Below are 16,241 nucleotides of genomic sequence, written 5' to 3' on the forward strand. Positions count from 1 at the left end.
ACACACACACACACACACACACACACACACACACACACACACACACACACACACACACACACACACACACACACTTGTAAGGTGACAACAATACCAGCGTCACTTTCGCAGCTGTTATTTGATGTATTTGAAGCCTTTTTCACGTTTCTTTTTTGCAACATTTCAGAAGTTAATACTTTGCATGACAAGGAAACACAGCTAATGTTTATGAATTGATATGCGTGTGAGAGTAATTGAATGAGTGGAAGGTGGTGCAAAGAAGTGAGCTGCACCTCTGTCTTTATAGTCCTGGTTTTGGTAAGCTGTAAGGAGCAGAGCAGCTGCACAGCGCTAATCCTAACAGGCAAACGTTGTGAACACAAGTGTTCTGTTGCTGAACAGCCAACCACATGTCAAAAGTGTCGAGTCACCCTGAGATCAGCCACTTGACCCAGGAAGGCTCTATCACGCTGGACTAGACTGTATTCATTTTTTTTCTGGCAAAATTCGTCCAATTAGCGTTGAGAACTTGTATGGTGAGGTGGCGTGTGAAGGGAGTGATGATAATCAACTCTTTTCAAGTGAAGGTGCACCTTTATGAAAAGTTAGCTGGTCTTTTATTGACTATGTATCAACCCAATCATTTTGTGTCTGATGAAACACAACCAACCCTGCATGTGCCAACATCTGTAGAGAAATGCTACTGCAGCTCATAAGGGAATAACACCAGCCAATCCAAAGTGTATGCAAATCAATTCATCATTTCAGTGCCATCTAGTTATTTGGTATTATTAAATCAAATTATAGTTGACTGCCAAAGCATTTACTGTATTGGCCCGAATATAAGATTTATCAATACCCTGAAGATTGCATATGGAAATACTGGGGTTGTGTCATGTTTGAAGAACATTAAACAGTCTCACTTTCTGACTTTTCTCTTTCTGATTGTTGTGCTTTCTCTTCCTCATACTCCGCAGTTACAGTGTGACGGTGGTGTGTATTGCAATTTAATTTGTTGCTATCTCTGCCTTGCCAATTGCCTCTCGCACTACCTGACTCACTATGAGGAGACCAGCTTCCAGGAGAGATGATAGTGCCATATAATTGGTTTTCACTGTTTATTGGTTATTTTCTCAGAGGAGGTAAAATTAAAAGAGAAATACCATTAAGCTGTTTGTTGCGATTGTTGTATTGTGAAGGGGGGTTATTTTTACTGAGTTATTTTTAGAGCCAGACGTCAACCAATCAGCTGATATTAGCACAAACATACCAGAATAACGCCGGTAACGGCATATATGTATTCCGATATGAAAACCTTTTTTACAAAACATATTATGCAGAAAGCGTTGCTTAGGGTGATTTAGAAAAAGGTGTAATGCAGCTAATACTTTTGTCTTTTTTTAATTATTTATTTAAACGAAAACATACAGTGCTACTTAGTTATTTCTTTTATTCATATTTATTCTTTATTTTCTCTGTGCTCATTTCTCGAATTGCTTGAAAATGTAATACATTGATTGTAAAATGTATAATAATGTTAAATATTCTTTATTTGTTTAAGAAAGCAGCCTTCGGAGTACTTTTGAAGAATCATATTGGTTCACGATCCACAAGGACTATTTTCATTCCAGCTCAAAAGTTGACTTGGTGAATATTCTTCCTCTTAAATCGGCATCAGTTTAAAACAATATCATATCAGTCGGGCCATAGTAATTTATTTTGATTTATATATTTAATTTTGTAATATAAATGTGACATGTGATGAGTGCTTCTTATCATTAGAAAGTCAAAACGAAGTACATTCTCATGAACCTCACGTCTAAAAACGCGTTTGAGAAGAACACTATTTTAACATCTGACAGCAAAATAAATTTGATTAGCAATTTAAAAAGCAAATCAGTCATTGTGTGCTAAATGATAGAAGCAGAGAAACCACCTAAAGCTAACATTTACAGGAATCCATGCTTGTGGGGTTTCGATGGCAGAGAAAGACACAGTAGTGGTATCATATCATTGTGATACTGAAAAAGGCCGTAAAAGGTCAATAATAGACTCTCTGCTGACCTTTACCTCACTAAAAGCTACTTTTATTTCCCATTATCAGGGATGTATACACCTGCAGCAAACTTAGGAATAAACAACAACCAGCCATGAACCGGGTAAACCAGACCAATATGACATCAGTCAAGTAACTACTCAACTATGTGATTGTGAAACAAATGTCAACATCAGCACAACTGTTGGCAGGCTAATCCCAGCTACATTAAGTTTCATTTCTTAAGTAAGATCAGTTAGAGTGAAATGAGCAAAAATTTCCACTACTCCCTTGTAACGTTTTTTTTTCAGAAACAACCATGACAGAAAAAGACTATAAGCAGGAAAAAGAAAGCTTTTCGGGCTCCTGCGCAGACAGACAAGCCAGCAAGACTGGTTTCAATCAAAACAAAACTCCAAGCCGAGCAGTGATCTATTGTTAACAGAGATGGCGTCTGGGGATAGGCAGGGGTATTCACTAACACAATCTATACAGTCTCCTGGAGGCATTTCCAAAACATCTAATTGATGATTTCCTCAGCACTGTATCATCTGTATCTCTGTTACAGAGCCATGTAATGTTTCAAGACACGCAATATACATTTTCTTACACAGAACCCAGGGCCATTTGACATATTGTGTCTTTTCAGCTTGTGAGCCGTTAAGAATATAATAATGCAGACTATGAGAGCCAGCAAATTAAAACACAGACTAGTAGTTGCTCACATGAATCTCCAGATCCAATGAGTTCAGAAGGGGGAAAAAAGTTGTTCATCTTACCTGAGTTCACCTCCTGAGACTCGTCCTGAGCATATCCCACCGATATTCACCGATCCCATTCCTGGAAGACACAATATGCAGTCAAGCATGAAGTCATTTCAAAGATCACACACGCACTGAACAGTAAGTTGTCATAATTTTGATAGGACAGCAAATTGGAAATCCCTGTTAACTGACATATAAAATCAGCTCTGACACATTCTGATTTTTGTGAAAAGAAATCTTTGATGTTGGACACTTTATGACACTGTGTCATGCAGAGAGTATCATTACAGTTTGACATTCCCAGCACTGGGCTGTACAAAAAACTTTTTAAAAAAATTCCTCAATGAAATCACAATACTGCAAAAGTGTGCCTCATCACATGAAACTAAATCTCAAAATATTGGTTTCATGTAACACGAAAACACTAGCTGAGTTAATACATAAGTCTGTAATGTTTTTTTTTTCTCCTCTCAGCACACTTGAGGCCTTAGCACTCATCACAATGACTTGGATGAGAAGAGCGGATTATTCCACAAAGGAGCCAATTGACTTAATACTAAGTCTCCTTCCTATCAGATGTAATCTCCTGCTTTCCCCATAGAGATCGTCTTATGAGAGCAATGCAGTGAAGCCTAAGGGCCTTTCACCACGGTGGTCAGAGAGCTAGCTTCACTTCCGAAAGGTAATGCCCCACCCCTTTGTCTTCCGAGTTCCTGCGGAGCTTCATTTAACAGTTAGACAAGGTTCAGTTCACCTAGAGGGAACACAGGGAGCGGGAGATGAGGGAAGCAGCGATGAAGTGCGGGAGGCGGGAGGCGGGGAAGCTGTAGCATGAAAGCCAGCGAAATTGTTGAAGTTGTCAAAACACATATTAGCTTTTTTCAAAGAGAGTGAATACAGTGGGGTTACAGGTTTGAATTAGATCCCTCAATCTTCAGAAGTCAGGAAATTGGATCAGATAAATGATGAGCAACACATCCAGGACTTAAGATCCTGCATTGTCTGAGGTGGCTTTTTAAACATCTTCCATTATCCAGCTTTGTCTTTGAAACCTGAGCTCCTGGCAGTGCACATCAGTTACGATGATTTGTTGTTACACAAACATCTGAGAAGCTGTCATTGGAAACTGTTTGGAAAAGGGTAGAGGTGTATCAGTCCACCAACTCTTGCTGCTGCCAGTTTGAAGAAGAAAGGTTCAGTGTCGCTCTTCTTTCAATGAAGAAATTCTCTCCAGATATAACTTCTGATATAATTGATTCTATTGCAGCATCTACGCTAACCTATATAGGAGCCACCAATGTTGTTATGAATGAACATTTGCCTCTCTGCTTTGTCTCATACACCTCAAGCTCAGTCGCAGATGCCAGTAGCTCACAGGATGCTGATCGGTCTGAAGCATGGTAGCTAGGACACAAACGCATTACTTTGCTTGAAGTCTGACAAAATAATTTTCGTGTCATCTTGTGATTCTGCGATTCTTGAGTGATCTCATGATACAGACCATCCTCACCCAAAAAACGTCCTTATATTGTGAAGCGGATTTAAAGACCCATATTTATGTTTGTTGTTAGGCGGCGACCTCTAGTGGCCATAGTAATTAACGCGGGAGCAATCAAGGAAGTAACTCGAAATAACCGTTTGGTTGGTGGTTGGTTTACAACAAACACAGGATTTTCACCCAGCAGACCAGCAGTCCCGTGTGAAACCAACGTCAACGGTGCATTTATTTAATGGTTAGTCAGTGATGTTGTTATGTCCGTGATTTTAAGCCAATCCATGATCTCTTTCTACCCCTAACCAAGTATTTTGCTGTTTAACAATGCTAAATACAACAGTCAGCAAGTAAAAGTCACATGACTGCAGTCGAACTACCACCGTGTTGTTTCACAATGTTAAATAGAACAGCCTCATGTTGTTTTAGGAGTAATTGGCAATGGCCCAATTCTGTCGTTTATGTATGAGGACTTGATACATGATATCGCGAGAATCAGGCTCCCATGCAAGGTAAGCAACCCCCCCCCCCCCCCTTTTTTTTTTTTTTTTTAAAACTGTCATTATTTTTGTGTGTTTCCCTCACTCTCCCTCTCCATTAAGCTTTAAGGTCTGTGTTGTGTCCTGAGATGACAGCAGATGCTGGGACGGGCCACACTGAGTGCAGCCGAAGGGAATCTCCCACTGCGAAAAACGCAACACTCATTAGTGCTTGAAACAGCCTTTCCTGGGCATCCTCACTTCTGAGGCAGAAATAAACAGCTGCATTTTAAGGGTATTAGAAAGTTTCTCTGTTGTGTGTGCATCTCTTTGGGTGTGTGCGCATGAGTCCTGCGATGTTCATCCAGGTGGGTGACAACAAAGAGACAAGAGTGCAGGTAGAATCCCAGACCTATTCTGGCTCCCTAATCTCTCCATTCTGACACATTCTTTGATTTGTGAGTCAGTCCAAAGCCTAAGCAAACAGCCCGTTGTGTCGCCACCCAAGTAAAGACCGCAAGTAACTTTCTGTCAACTCTTTGGTCTCCTCTGCATTTGTTCAAGGAGGTTCACCTATCTTTTCAACCCAAGGTTAACTCGGAAAAATCAGTTGATTGACAAACTTCAGTGTCCTCCCTACTCCCCTTTGTGAAATGGTTTATTTGACGCCTGTTAAGAATTCACCCTCTCTCTTTGTCCTGATTGCTAGCATGACCAGGCAGAGGTTCCTTCACAGATGTCAGCACACACACCGACTTATAAATGCATGAAAACACACAATCAAACAATGTTGACAGAGATATTTCAGATCCTCACAGATATCGGAAGATAAAGAATAAATAATAGATCACTAAGAAGAAAAGAGGTGAGTGAGAACAAGAGAAAGGAGAATGAGGGGAAGAGCTGCAGGCTCTTATTAGGACAAAGCCACAGATTCCTGTCCTGTTTTAGCAGGTTAGTATCATTTGTTCTGAGAGAGAAAAGAGAGACTGTATTCCTTTTTTGACTTTACATTTAAACTAAGAAACTGAATGTGAGGAGCTGATAAAAAGATTCAAGTTCTATCTATTCAAACCCGTCTTTTGACATGTCCCCACCCAGAACCAGTGAACCCTGCAGTAAAATGAGAACAGTTGTTTACAAAATGCACACTGTAAAAGTAGCTGTCCATATTTTAAATGTTAGCTTATTACGTTGTGAAAAGCTACAAACTACTTGGTTAGGTTTAGGCAACAAAATTACTTGGTAAGGTTTAGGAAAATATTGTAGTTTACATTAAAATTGGTATGTATGTGACTTAAAATAAGGCTACGTTTGGAAAATAACAACATTGACTTGGTTTTACACAGGACACAAACCACAGTCTTATGGGTGAAAGTCTGTTTTCTTTACCCATCCATCCACCATGACCTCCTCCCTCTTTGGATCTCTGCAAACTAGGGATGTCACAAGAACCGATACTTGCGATACCTTTCGATTCTAAAATGAAAAAAACAAGACAGGGCCTATTTTTTTGAGGCACCGGAAACACTGAGGCACCAAAGTTTCAGTGCTGTGACTCTTACGGAAATAATGGGGGCAGTATAGGGCATTTCAGAATGTTTGTATTGTGGCAAAACACTTCCAGGTGTCAGAACGCGAGCAGTTTCCACTGACCTGAAGTGATCTAGCCGGCTACTTTAAACAGTGTTACACAGTTAAAGACGAAAATGTGTTGTGTTTGGGGTTGAGCCGCCTGATATACAGCAATAGGCGTAGGAGGTTAAACCGAGTGGACGTGGTCAAAAGTACAAGTGCTACAGAGATGACCGCAAGACTGCCTGGTGGAGGAGGAGCCTCTTCTAACGGGGCAGACTGGGAACCAAACCTCCATCATCGTGTTTGTGTAGACATTCCCTCACAGATCTGTGTCACCAGTCGGAAAGTTTTTGGCTAAATTCTATCAAACTTTCTGTTTAACCTACAAATACCATAAATGGTTTAATGTTTAGAGTTAATTTAATGGTGTTAAACTTAAGTCTAACTTCTTACCTTTGTAACCATACAGTATATCGTTTAACACCCTCATTTAGCTTTGTGTTTACACAAGTTGTCAACAGGACGCCAACACCGGTGAATTAGCCGTGTGCTCCTCTCAGTCCTAGTCGGACACTTGGAGCTGTCATGGTGAATTGTTGTATAGCGATTGTTCCAGTCATACTTGCATTCAGAAGTAGGAGGTCACGAAGAAGTGGAACTTACATGGCCTAACAAACCCCACGTGGAAGATAGCAAATCCCCCTGACTTGTTTATAAAAAACCATGAGTCTTGTATGAAAGTACTTTGCATATGAGGAAAATGACCGTTGCGTTATCATCAATCCACAGAAGCCACTATAAATTTTAGCGTTTACCGTAACAACAAGCAATGTTCAAAAAGCGACTGACACATTTCGTCAAACAAAACGATAGAGACGGATCAGATAGGTTACGTTATGTTTAACATTGCAATAAAAAAACAAAAAAGGAGGCATTCACGAGGACTGCTACGGTACAGCAATTAATTCAAGGTGATATTTATTCATATACTGTATATCAACAACATCCAAACATTTTGATTTTGATTAATTTTTTTATCTGTCATAATGAAATACACGTTACATGTTTGGGATGGCTCGTGGACAATTGCGTTGCAATAATGCCTTATCTTACGTAGCATGTAGTTTTACCTTTAGGAAGAATGCAAGACCAGGCTTGTGTGTGTATGTGTGGTCAAGGAGAGGACATGGGCATTTAAGTTGTTTGTGAGTGCTAGTTTGAGGAGGACGAATATATGTCTGAAAACAGAGCCAACAAAAGTAGCCAAAGTATAGGAATACTACTAGTGCAAGTGCTAAAAACATTTTTACTACTTCTAACAATGGATGATTACTGATGTTCCATGATTGGATGTAAGCGAGATAGAGTCTAGAACAGTGTGCTGTTGGGTGCAGTGATGAAATTAGCTAGAGTCAATAGCAAAATTCTTCATATTTTCTATTTACTTTATCAACCACATTGCTGAACAAGTCAGAATAAATACTTTTAATGTGAGACTCAACCAAAACCCAGATAAAGAATCCACATTGCTTACAGCTTGGTGATGGGACTTCACTCAACATAATAACAAAAAGACTTCTTAACATGGGCCACTATTAAGCTGATCATACTGATACTGTTTGATGAAGAAGACACTCTGGGAAAGAGTTGTACTAATGATCTCTGCATATGAATATGAATGGCTGTAAGTAGAGGCCCAATGGTACAGAGAGCAACTACTCTTATGTGAAGAATGACAGGGAGAAAGCCTTGGGAGACAAAGTGAAGAAGTAGAGAAAAAGTGACGGAGTAAAAGAACATGGCTAATAGTAATACATCAGATCTGCTGTGACCTCACAAGGTGACCTGAAGTCTCTGTGCGTCCCACCCCAGTCGTTCAAATGTTCCACTCAAGATGTGAAACCTGTGCTGACAGCTCAACCCGCTAACCTTTGTGACCTGTCTACCCCCTCCACCTGGAGTGAGACACCGCTGGAGAGAGGAAGTGACACGGCTGTGAAGGTGAAAGGTCGACTCAGACTGTGCATTTCAATTGCGAGGGAACACGATGGATGGTGGCGGCTGCAATGGAAGCAGCATGTTTTTACTAGTCAAAGACTCCCAAATAGGTATTGTTTTCATACCTAGCACAAAAGAATGCGTAATTGCGCAAATTGGTACAAAGAAGTGGAGAGAGTACCAGGACTGTCCTGCACCGTTGCACTGTTACTCGACATGCGTTTCCCATAGTGTACTTGAGCTTGTGACTCTTCTCACTTAAAATTGTCTTATGTTTGGCTACTGGTTACACCTTTTGCAGTCTCAACTGAAACAATTTATGTTTTTGGCAACAGGTGCTAACGGATGTAAACACAACTGGATGCCAAGCCAAAGAAGACGACTTAGAGAAAACACGAAAGTCTTGTTCTCCCATTGTTTCATCATCTCGTTTTATGTCAGGTCTTTCATAGGTAATACCTTTTTAGACATGCCATCTCATATCTGTGGAGGTCAAATATACTGCATGCTAAAGTTTAAGGAGTGAAACTTGCCTCCGTTGAATGTCCAAGTAATTAAGTTAGGAGGTTCTCAAAATCCATTCGCTTGATACAAAACTAGACTTGTTGTTAATTTTTTGCAAAATAATGAACAGCCTTGAAAAGCAAGGATACATTTGTTATGTTAATGCTATCATGCTGTTGTTGGCTCTTAACTGTATCACTTAGGGTAACTGCGATAGTGCTTACCATTCTAACTTTGGCCCCCATAAAGAATTTTACGCTTAAATATAACCATGGACTGTACAAAAAAAAAAAATGGACGTAGCTTCCAGGCCTGAAAATTGAAGCCAATGCGAAAGTGCCTTAAACCTGCATTCTTTCTAATGGCCAGCAGGGGGCGACTTCACTGACTCCAAAAATAAGTCAGATTGTATATCAAATAATTTATTGTCTATAACAAAATGACCCTACAAAAGTGTTCTTCAGTACAGCATGACGTTCATCTCGTAAATTACGGTCATGTCCAAACAGTATTACAGAATAAATCAAGTATTAATACTTTGTTCTCTAATATTGATCTTCAGTGTATATATTTGCACTTGTAGATATTAAATAAATACAAGGAAAAAGACAGAATTTACAAAAACAGTGGCTGGCAGTGGCCTTGGTGTCTCAAAAAGCGCAGCTGCAGGCTACTGGTAAACTAACGTTACCCTGTGTCTTTAGTGGCATGCTACCGGCTGGTAAGCTATGCTGTGTGTTGTATTTTTCTTCAAGTATGGGGGTAGAGAGAAACAGATATTGGCAGAAATATAAATTGTCACCCCCTAGTATTAATTAACAACTGATATAATGATTAAATTGGCTGATAAAAGATCTTGCTTTTAAAGATTATTTTTGGTCTTTTTTGCCTTTATGATAATAAAGGTAGATAGGAAAGGGGGAGAGAGAGAAAGGGGGTGGCATGATATCATCTCTGTGACAACTGCCTCTATTTTACAATCAATGTATCCCGCCCTCACCTGAAAATTTAAGAAAGATTATAGAATTATTGACATCACTTTATTGGAAAGCGCGCTGCTGAAATCTAATGAAATGATAGTCGACTTATACTTAATGAAATCTGAGGAATGCTCTGATCAAAGGTTATTTTTCTGTTTCAAAATATCATTAATGCCTCATGCTACTCTCTCGCCCTTTCCCTCTTTCTCTCTCTCGGTCTCTCTCTCTAACACACTGAATAACCAGAAGCCGAGTCTGGGGGCCACATTCTTGCCCTGTCCACACTCAACTGCCAACACAGCACGTGGCTTTGTGCAGGCTTTGCCGATGGCTCCTTTTAAGAGTTCTTAATGGGTCACACGGACAATACACTTTGTGTTACCGACCAGTGAACCTCCACTGAGGGGATCGGTGGTGTCAGGGTTCAGGTGGAGAGAGGCAGACATCGAGAGGCGAGAAAGAGACCCATGGGTTGACGACATATTGGGCTGGAGTTCGGACTTACAGATCCTACTGAACACACTCTGGCATGAGTTAAGGTTTGCCTTTTGCCATCCTGCAGTCTGACCATTTACAGTAATTTAGAGAAAATTAAAATGTAACGGTAGACTTTGAGAGGTGTAAATCTCCAAATAAAATAAAAAGAGGCATTGAAGGCTCTCTTGTGGCAATATTGCACTATAAAGCACACACACACACACATACACATACACATACACACAAATGCATACACTCTCAGAAACATGCGCACATAATACATACACACGTGTATCATCGCATGCAGGCAAACTTACAAGTGAAGACATACGTACACACAGACACACATATACACATGTATCCACACACACAAAGACATGCACACACATGGATATGTCCAACAGTGGTGAACAGCTGCATGGATAGGATTGGAGCGAGACCAGCCACCTCTTGGCCACAAAGGGCTGCTTGTGCCCCCGGCTCGCTAGGAACATAAACCACGAGAGATAAGACCAGACACTGTTTGCCAGAACCAGTGGACCTCCCCAAACAGGAACTGCAAGTGCAAGTGTTTGACACACACAAACACACAAAGGGTTGCAGGAAAGCACACACATGCATGCAAATTACACACACATACAGTACATGTTTGAATGTGTACGTATGTTCGTATTTGTTAAATGACATGAGGTCAACTTTGTTGAAGACCACCTCTGCTGACCTACTTGAAACACATTTCCAAGCTGATTTGCCCACTTAACAGCTCAGAAGGAAGTCAACCTACTTTTAACAGTACTGAACAGGTGAACTGACGCTATTTGTTGGGAGGAATCAGTTGCTACTGCGGTTTACTTGCGGAGCCTGTTTGAAATATTTTAAATTGCTGAAAGAGTTGTTGAGAAATTAAGTTTAATTTCTTAAGAAGTGATTCATTATCAACAAACACAAGATTTGGCAAAAGTGAGATTTTGCCACTTCTGGAAGAAGATGTAATGCATTCTTTCTCTGAAAAATGAAAAGTTGAATTTGCAATTAAAAATCTCCCTACGGCCAAAAAAATGATTTGCCTCATAGGCCACCATTGTAAAAGAGACGTCTGTAAAACTGTCGACAGGTCACCTTGAACTGCAAACAAGGTCAATTATGATTCTTTCTATTGCGATTTTTGTGAGCTTTTATATTTCTAAAACTTTCCTTGAGCCGAGAAAGGCGATTTAAAACTTGTGACGTCACCCCAATCTAAAATCTATGAGTCAGTGGAAAAAAATACTGGAGATATTCACTGGGCCGCATACCACAGAAGTAAACGTGGAAACCTAGTAATTTTTTTTGGCCTATTCAGTTCAATGAGAATTACGCCGGGCGTAATTCTCATTGAACTGAATAGGCGTCCTTTTAGGATTTGGTATCTAGTTCTTATAAAACCTTTGTGGTCTTAACTGCACTTGCGGCTGATGTTCACCAAAAGTTAGGCTCACTTTCAAGGTTGTGTAATATGCAGTGATAACGTGTATTTAAAGAAATTCCCACACAGGTTTCTTATAAATGTCTGGTAGAAGTGATACTTCAGAGGAAGAAAAGTTCCGCTCCGGGATGTTCAATGAAGAGTCACATCTATTGTGTTCTGAATGGGGCTAATGTGGGGCCAAAGAAACCTGCTGCAACAATAGAGCTGTGCTCTATTCTACTCTATGCTCTATTTATGCTGAGTCATGATTTGTCCAGTCACCACTTGCAGGCCCACACAGACACAGGGCCACACACACCATGACACAGTAGAGTCTGTGTGGCTTGGATCAAGGTCCACTCGCAAAGGGGAGGAGGGAAAACCCCCTAAACGTGACTGATGTCTTTGTCTTCATAACTTCCCTTCTTCTTCTTTCTCTCTCTTTCTCTCTCCGTCTGTCTATCCATCACCAGCTCTGTCCCTCTCTCTTTGTCACCTCCCCATTTCTGTCCATCTGTCGCTATCACCACTCCCCTACATTGCTCACATATCTGTTCTTGTCTTAAGCAAAAGCTTGTTTCATTCAAAATTATGCAAAACTAGTATCAATTCATAATCGCGTGGGACAGTTCCTGCTAAGATGCACTTGATGACCTTTTGGTGTTTTAAATATTTGTGTCCGTTGCATCAACAGGGGGCGCATCTTTGTAAAGCCAGATGTGTGAGGAAAATATTGATGGAGAGATATGGAGGCCAGACGCATTATTTATCTGCATCACCGAGCAGTTTATTTTAATAATTTCCACTTCATTAATCAGCTGTCCATGCTGACCATTGTGGGTCATGCAGCTGTAGCTCATTCATAACCTCCACCAGCCTCCAAACACACAAGCGCACATGCACATACACACACACACAAACACACGCACAAAGATATGCTCCCTAGACAAAATTGCTAAATCTGCACTATGCAAAAGAGAGTGTCAAATGTGCCAGTCAAAAAAACAGCACGCTTAAACACACATTTGGATGAAATGTTAGCTTGCATGGTTTAGAGTAAGGCTTGGGGGATTTTACAGAACTGCAGTATGTTTACAGAAGGTGGAAGCTTAAACATCTGTGTACGCAAATAAGAGTGAGAAGGCACTATGGTGTCTAAAACACCTGGGACTTGGTCCCTTTTGGGAGCGTGCTTTGCGTTTTATCCACAGAATCAGCCTATCATAAAAGGAGCTCACTGATATAAAAGGCATGGAGATATGGATGGACAAACATGTCTGCTCATACAGTCATGCATACATATAAGTATGACTGTTTTGTTCTCAAAATACAACCTGAAGCAAGTACCCCACAATGATTTCTTATCTAACAGGTTATTAAATCTTTGGTTTATTTAAGGTCAAAAGAATTGAGACATTATGTGTTGTGACAAAAGTTTATTTTATATCTGAATGATAAGACTCAGAAAGTTCAAAAGAGATATCCGCCCATATAGGGTTTTTATAGCACCCATATAACTCTACTGCATTGAGTGAGGCGGAGTGTCACAATGATGAATGGACCAGAGGTTTGTTCATACTGTTGCTCTACTTTCAAATTCCACTCATTCATGATCGCGAAGGGAAGTGTGGAGAAAGCTAAATTAAAAAGGGAAGTTCAGAGAGACAAACCAAAATGGCCACAATCAGCTGATGCTGCAGGGAGTGGTTAAATAAAATGTTACTTTCGACTACAGCAACACAAATGTACAGAATTATCTCAAGATAGGCAGTGTTTTGTTGGTACCAGCCTCTTCTCACACAGTTGTGTTCCTGCACCAGGTTTCAACATTATATGTGCTGTTTTCATTTCACTAAAAAAAATAAAATTAAAAGAGCTATATTTGAGTTTTTTTTTAAAGTTTTTTTTTATTTCTGTGTTGTGTCAAATATTTTCGCCCAACCCATATGGGATTGTGAGACATTCCTGTATTCAACATCAAAAATATAGCTTGAAAGCTCAAAGCATGTAAACATAGCCAAAAGAAATGAAGTGAAAAGCAGATCAGATGAAGAAACGGCTCATTTACAAACCTCATTTTTATCTTGATACAGACTCTCACAAGAACTGGTTAGCTAGTGGAGTATCCAACTAAATCTTTATGTATCGTACATATACTGTAAATGGTGTTATGGTTATGTTATGGCTGAGGTAAAGGAATGACATGTATTTATTGTTATTTTAATGTCCGAAAGTTGCATACTATAGCTTAAATAATCAACTGACTCTGACACTAAGGTTGTGAAGAATCACTTTATTAAAAAAAAAAAACTTTTCCATTTGTATTATTCCAACAGTGATCAACTCTCTGGCACAAAGCAAAGCAGCAGCATTCTCCAAGTGTTTCACTGATTACAGCTAATTCCTACGTCACCTCACTGTGCCTCAAAACATTCCACTGCCGTTCTCTATTTTAGATTGAGGTCTTTGCCTGTTTTTCTCTTCATTTAGCCACTTGAAAAAGGTCCTGTGATAGAGCTCCATGTGAAGAACTCTCCTTCTCTCCCAGAGGGATCTAACTAAACTTTAACTGTTGTCGGGCAAAATAAGTCCACATGACAAGAGCGGGACTGATTCCCATGTGATTGGTTGATAATTGCCATGCTTGGAATGATGGAAAGATTCTTTGGAATCTGTGTTGCCCCTGTTCATGGGCAATTTACTGTACATGAAAGGGGGAAGGCGGTATCACTGATTAACAGAAGCCAATATGTCAGAAGACTAACTCTATTGTACCTTTAGTGAACCCTGATCCAGAAACAATACATCACCTAACTCTCTTGAGGTAGGTCACACGCTCTTTCCAAACCTTAGTAAATTTTGCTTTCCTGAGAAAATTTAATATCACCCTTAACATTGATAAGCAATTCAAAAAAATGAATTGCTTTCATTTAGTCACAGTTTGAATTGTGAGAACAGCTACTGCTGTGACTCAAAAGGGTGGGCCAGCAGAGCGATGGTGAATAAACTGTGTCAAACAGAGTACGCTGACATAATGATGCATTGATAGCCTCCAATCGGCACCAAACAGGATGTTTCTTCGGGTTTGGCAGAGAAGGACGTGACACAAAAGGTGAAGTGGAAGGTGTGGCTAGCGGCAGGCTGCAGGCTTGGAACAGCTTTCGCTTTGACTCAGCATGTTGGTTCACTACTTTTCTGCTGCATCATGTGCACAGCCACTGGTTGCTTTAACTATTACATAGTTCTAACTAGAAACAAAGGGCATGACACTGTCCACTAATATCCCAGTAAGTCATAAGGTGTGCTTTGACTCTGGTTCATATAAATATATTCTATATTTAAAAAAGTGAAATAACATGGAAAAGTTTTTCGTTTAGATTCCTGGGAGATAAATTGCCCTTTCTTGATATAAATGGGGTCAAATTAATAGAAACACACATCATGCACAACATGCACCTAAAACTACAACCTTGAAAACAGTTTCAACAAAAACTGAACATTATAACCTTCTTGAAGCTAGGATTTACTGCAGAACTGCTGTTTTAGACTGAGTTGGTTTTAGCTAGGTGTACCTAACAAACTGAAACTGATTGTAAACTGTACTCAGAGAGCCATATATACCGTACCATCTTCAACTGCACTCTAAAATCTGCACTCTCTTAAAATATTATTTCACTTTGTGATCTATTTGTTTCCTTGCTTCCTTCCAATTTTTTTTTATTTGTACAACGTATGAGTCATGAGATCAACCAGGAAGACGTAGATTTTATCAATATCAAGTAGGGGAAGGCTAAATAATACAAACTTCATGAAGGTAGGATTTATTGCAGGACCGCTGTATTAGACAGTATTTGCTTTAATTAGGCATACTTATAAACTGAGAACTGAATGCATGCATGCAAATTCACTGTATTCCCTGCTTGCCTCTATAGCTCACAGCAGCAGTAAGCACTTTCCTCTTTTTTCCTCTCAGCAGCTGCAGTCAGCCAGCCTGACTAGCGCCCTCTATGAGTGGCAGGTACTAAGTGTTTCTGCCTAACAGAAACAAGGCAGGCAGAGCAAGGCAGGCAGCTGGACAAGGACAAGGGCAGCACGGCCACCGGCAGCACTCATGATAGAGACAGTGGTGCAGCCCCCAGGAAACAGCTGTTCTGCTATCAGTCACACTTACAGACACGGGATGGAGTAAGTTAGGTTTCTGGAATCATTCTTTATATGGCTTAAGAATGTGTTTCACATCATTAAATAATAACAATGAGAGAGTTAAGTTTGTCGAGTTATACATGTGCAAAATGTGAACTCAGTGCTGAGTTCATGCCTGCAATTCATCTTAATGAAATAATGTCACAACAGCTCACACTGCCCACTCTCATATTGTTTTGTAAGTTCTTTATGACTTTCTGTGTGTGTGTGTGTGTGTGTGTTTATACCAGCTGTGAACAAGTTAACCACAGATCAACCAGTCGGCAAAACAACAACTCAGAGCAGAGTCCAGGATGTGTTCATTC

The 16,241-nt window shown here is 40.1% G+C and overlaps 1 long non-coding RNA gene across 1 annotated transcript in view; it reads right to left on the minus strand.

The window, feature by feature from the left end:
* Nucleotides 1-16,241, minus strand: part of LOC310949536 — a 117,176-nt gene that overhangs the window by 12,688 nt on the left and 88,247 nt on the right. The window contains exon 2 of the long non-coding RNA XR_014593277.1: nt 2,794-2,854. This is a non-coding gene — a long non-coding RNA (uncharacterized lncRNA). The remainder of the gene's footprint in view (nt 1-2,793; nt 2,855-16,241) is intronic.

Source organism: Echiichthys vipera (genome assembly GCF_963691815.1).
Source record: "Echiichthys vipera genome assembly, chromosome: 7".
Lineage (NCBI taxonomy): Eukaryota > Metazoa > Chordata > Actinopteri > Perciformes > Trachinidae > Echiichthys > Echiichthys vipera.